This window comes from Triturus cristatus, chromosome 3_1, assembly GCF_964204655.1.
Source record: "Triturus cristatus chromosome 3_1, aTriCri1.1, whole genome shotgun sequence".
Classification (NCBI taxonomy): domain Eukaryota; kingdom Metazoa; phylum Chordata; class Amphibia; order Caudata; family Salamandridae; genus Triturus; species Triturus cristatus.
The window spans coordinates 974913145-974918440 of record NC_140583.1 but is presented as its reverse complement, the minus strand read 5'-3'; positions in this window follow the sequence as shown (position 1 = coordinate 974918440).

Sequence of the window (5296 nt, the reverse complement as noted above, 5' to 3'; positions counted from 1 at the left end):
GGGGCTTCGCTGGGGGTCGAGGCCGGGTTGAGCGGGGTCGCGCCGGCTGGTGCACGGTGTGACGTGGATGCCAACAAGATGGCGGAGCCACGAGGAGTATGCGACCACGTGCAGCTCCGGGTGAAGGGCCTTGGTGCAGTTCAGACGGGTGGCCTGTGACGGCCGGGGCGGGGAACGGCCACAATCCAGGGGGTTAAGGACCACGCCACAAGGCCGGGTCCAACAGGCGTCCCCCCCAGCCGAAGGCATGGAGAGTCACCCATCTCCTTGGGGATTCTCCTCGTCAAGGCGGAAGAAGCGGGACAGGCCGTCGGCGTTGGCGTGGTCATTGCCGGGCCGGTGTTCGACGTCAAAGTCCATCCCTTGTAGCGAGATGGACCACCGCAGCAGCTTGGGGTTCTCGCCCCGCATTCGCATTAACCATTGCAAGGGCCGGTGGTCGGTCTGGACCCGGAAGTGGGCGCCAAAGAGGTAGGGCCGGAGCTTCTTGAGGGCCCACACCACAGCGAAGGCCTCGCGCTCAATCGTGCTCCAGCGTTGCTCTCGGGGCAGTAGTCGTCGGCTGATGAAGGCCACTGGTCGGTCGAGCCCCTTTTCGTCGGCTTGGGATAGGACGGCCCCGATCCCATACTCGGAGGCGTCCGTCTGTACCACGAACTCCTTCTGGTAGTCCGGGGCCTGCAGCACCGGAGCAGTACACATGGCTGTTTTTAGGGTGTCGAAGGCTGTTTGGCAGCGGGGTGTCCAGTGTACCTTCTTGGGCTGTTTTTTGGACGTTAACTCTGTGAGGGGGCCCACAATGCTCCCATAGTCCCGGATAAACCGCCGGTAGTATCCGGTGAGGCCCAGGAAGGCCCGGACAGCGGTCTGGGTAGTGGGGGGTTCCCAGGTCTGGATGGCATCTATCTTCGCTTGGAGGGGGGCCACCCGCCCGCTCCCCACTTGATGGCCCAGGTAGGTCACGGATCCGTGGCCGATTTGACATTTGCTGGCCTTGATTGTGAGCCCGGCCTGCTGGAGGGCGGCCAGGACGGCCTTCAGGTGGAGGAGGTGCTCGGCCCAGTGGTTGCTGTACACGGCAATGTCATCTAAGTAGGCCGCGCTGAAGGCCTCAAGCCCGGCCAAAACCTTGTTCACCAGTCTTTGGAAGGTGGCCGGGGCGTTCTTCATTCCGAAGGGCATCACCCGAAAGTGGTAATGCCCATCCGGAGTCGAAAAGGCGGATCTTTCTTGGGCGCCGGGGGTGAGCTGGATTTGCCAGTACCCGGCGGTGAGGTCCAGCGTGCTCAAGTAGCGAGCGGCCCCTAGGCGGTCGATGAGTTCGTCGGCCCGGGGTATCGGGTGTGCGTCTGTCTTGGTTACTGTATTCAGGGCTCGGTAGTCCACGCAGAATCGCAACTCCGGGGGGTGACCAGGAGCTGCGGCCTTGGGCACCAGGACGACAGGGCTGGCCCACGGGCTGTCGGAAGGCTCGATGACCCCCAGGGCCAGCATCTTCGCTACTTCGGCCTGGATGCAGGCCCGCACTCGGTCAGGCACCCGGTAGGCTCTGTGTCGTATAGGGGGGCTCTCCCCGGTGTCGACGTCGTGGACGCACCAGTGGGTCACCCCCGGGGTGAGAGAGAAGAGGGCTGCGTAGTCCCGCAGTAGTTGCTGGCAGTCGTTGCGCTGTTCCGGGGTCAGGGACGAGGCGAGTTGGACCCCTTCGATCGATCCATCGTGAATGTCGGATTGCAAGAGGTCGGGCAAGGGCTCGGAGTCGTCCTCGCACCCCTCGTCGGTCGCCAGCAGCAGGCTCAGTTCGGTCCGGGCGAAGTGGGGTTTTAGCCTGTTAGCATGTAGGACCCGGAGGGGGTTCCGGGGGGACTCCAGATCGACCAGGTAGGTGACGGGACTTTTCTTCTCCACCACCTGGAAGGGCCCGGTCAACTTGTCCTGGAGGGCGCCGGGCTCGACCGGGGCCATGACCCACACTTTCTGACCTGGCTCGAATTCTACAGTAGAGGTGTTGCCATCGTACCACCGCTTCATGTCCTCCTGGCTGGCCTCGAGGTTGGCTTCGGCCATGGCTCGGAACTTGCGGGTCTGGTTTCGGAGGGTCAGGAGGTATCGGTAGACGTCAGGAGGGGCGCCTCGGGGCTTCATCTCCCAGCCCTCCTTGACCAGGCTGAGCGGTCCGCGGACCGGGTGTCCATACAGTAGTTCAAACGGGCTGAACCCCAGGGACTTCTGCGGGACCTCCCGATAGGCAAACAGGAGGCAGGGCAGCAGGACATCCCATTTCCGCCTGAGGGGCTCTTCCAGGCCCTGGATCATCCCTTTTAATGTTCGGTTGAACCGCTCAACCAGTCCGTTCCCCTGAGGGTGATAGGGGGTCGTGAACTTGTATGTGACCCCGCACTGTTGCCACAGGGACCGCATGTACCTGGAGATAAAGTTTGTGCCGCGGTCGCTCACCACTTCGCTGGGGAATCCCACTCGGGAGAAGATCCCCATCAAGGCCCGGCCTACCACAGGGGCCGTTATAGTTCTTAGCGGGACCGCCTCCGGGTACCTGGTGGCGTGGTCCACGAGGACCAGGATGAAGCGGTGGCCCAGGGCGGTTTGGGGGTCCAGGGGTCCCACAATATCGATTCCGACCCGTTCGAACGGGGTGCTGACGGCGGGAAAGGGCTGGAGGGGGGCCTTGACCCGACCCCCCGTCTTTCCGCTGGCTTGGCAGGTCTGGCAGGACCGGCAGTGGTTGTCCACATCTCTCCGCATCCGGGGCCAGTAGAAGTGGGTCACCAGACGACTGTACGTTTTGTCTTGCCCCAAGTGTCCGGCGAGGGGCACATCATGGGCCAGGTTAAGAAGGAACTCCCGGAAGCGGAGGGGGACCACCAACACGCGGCTGGCCCCGAGTTCTGCTACTTTCTGTTCACTGTACAACAGGCCCTCGGCCCAGTAGATCCAGTGGGTGCCGGTCTGGTCACCGTTGGCTTGCGCGGTCGCTTGTTGTCGGACCCCTTCGAGAGAAGGACAGGACTGTTGCTCTTGCTGGAACTGTTCTCGGGTGGGGCCCCCCTCGTGTTGCCATTGCGTCAGCTCTGGTAGGGCGCTCGGAGAAGCCCTCTCTTCGGGGGAGGATTCGCTGGGCCCAGGGTCGGTGTCCGCCTCCTCCTCGCCGCTGGTGGGAGGGGGTGTGAGCCCCTTGGGTTGGGCGGTCCCGGAGGTCGAGGATGAGCGGGGGGCCTGGGCGGTCATGGACAGGGTGATGGCGCAGGCCCAATCAGCCAGTCCCAACATTCGGAGGTGCTCTCGCCGCTCTACTTGAGCCCAGGGGGAACTTTCCAAGTCGTTCCCCAGGAGACAGTCGACCGGGGCGTCGTCGCGCACTGTCACCTTCAGCAGGCCCGTCACCCCTCCCCACTCGAAGGGGACCAGGGCCATCTGGCATAGGCTTTCACTGTTGTCGGCCGTCCGTACGGGGCACAGCACATTCGGTAGAATCTGTTCAGGGGTCACCAGGTGGCAGCGGACAGCGGTGATACTGGTGCCTGTGTCACGAAGGGCTTCGGCCCGTTGTCCATTGACCGTGACCTGCTGCCGGTACTTCTGGGTGTTGGTTGGGATGGGGGTGCAGGGTACCATCTCTCGGCTACCCAGGCAGACCAGGGACATGGCTGCCGGCTCCCACTCAGTGTTCTCTCGGTCGAGGGCCTCCTCTTCCTCTTCTCCTCCCCCCAAGGCGGCGGCTGTCAGCTGCCGGGGCGGGGGCCCGCCGGCCCCGTTTCTTCGGTTCAGAGGGCAGGCCGGATCGCTGGCAAAGTGTCCGGTTTGTTGGCAGCCGTAGCAGGTCACTGGGGGCCGTGGTCCGGGTCGGGCCGGGCCCACCCTTCGGGCTAGGCTCGGGGAGAGATGTGGCTGCGGTGGCCCTCGAGGGGGGCTCCTGGGGGCCCCGGCGGGAGGGTCTCGGTTCCTGTTCGGCCCTCCCCCCCCACCGCGCTGGCGGGGGGGTCCGTTGGGGTTCCTCTGGTACTCCCCCATTGAGTTCCGGGGGACCCGGGAGTTGACCCATTGATCGGCCTCGACGGCAAGTTTTCGTGGGTCGGTCATTTTGCTGTCGAGGAGGTGCTGTCTCAGTTCCACGAAGCAATTGTTGGAAAGGTGTTCCCACACGATGAGGTCGACCAGCTGCCCGTAGGTGGTTACTTTGCTCCCTTTGATCCACCCTTCTAGGGCCCGACTGAAAAAGTCCACATATTCTACCCATGTGGTACCCGGGATTTTCTTGCAGTCTCTGAACCGCTGGCGGTACATTTCCGCTGTTAGCCCGTAGCGGGTGAGCAGGGCCTCCTTCATGTGATCGTAGGAGGTCATCACCTCCTCCGGTAGCTGGAGCAGCGTGTCCCGCCCTTCACTCAGGAACCGCCCCCACAGGCCCGCGCCCCAGTCTTTTCGGGGCACCCGATGAGAGGTCATGGCCACCTCGTAGGCCTTGAACCATTGTTGGATGTCGTCATTCTTGTAATACTCCTTGACGACCTCTTTCGGGATATGTACCTTGGCCTCGGAAGGCGGTAGAGTGTCTCTAGTACCGGGGGTGTCGGTCCCTCCGTTCTTGGCCTTGATCTCGAGCTCCTTGAGACTGCGCTCGTGCTCAAGAGTTAGTTTCTTTTCCTCCAACTCCCAGTGTCGTCTCTTCTCCTCTATCTCTTCTTGAAGGCGTAGCTGCTCTAGGGCCAGTTTCTTTTCTGCCAGCTGGAGTTCGCCGTCCAGCCGCAGTCGGGCGAGCTCTAGCTCGTGGCTCCGGACCTTTTCCCGCTCTCGTATTTCTTCTTCGGAGAGGCCGGTTTCTAGGCTCTTTCTTCCTCCGGTTGCCGGAGTCAGTGCGGTTGCTGTGGTCTCAGTCAGGGGCAAGGGCCCTTCTTCCTGGGAGGGGCCTGCCCCGGCCTCCAACCATGCCCTCAGAGCTTTCTGCATCTCCTCTTTGGTACCTAGGCTGGTGGTTGCAATGCCTTTGTCTTTGCAGAACTGTTTTAATTCTTTGTGCGTATATTCTTCCAGCCGTTCGGGCTGGAACTCCATTGTCGCGTTGTTTTCCTGGCTGCTCATGATGCTGTTCGTTTGGATGGGTAGCTAGTGGGTACTGGCTGGTACGTATTGCGTTCGGCTCGGATCCCGTCGCTGGCCACCAAATGTTGGAAGGCGGACCCCGAGGAGTCGGTGAGACCACCAAGGGGGGGCCCTCTCCCTGCATGAAGTAGCCGAGCGCTGCCGAGAAGTCTCCTGAGAGATCCTTCTCCTATCACGT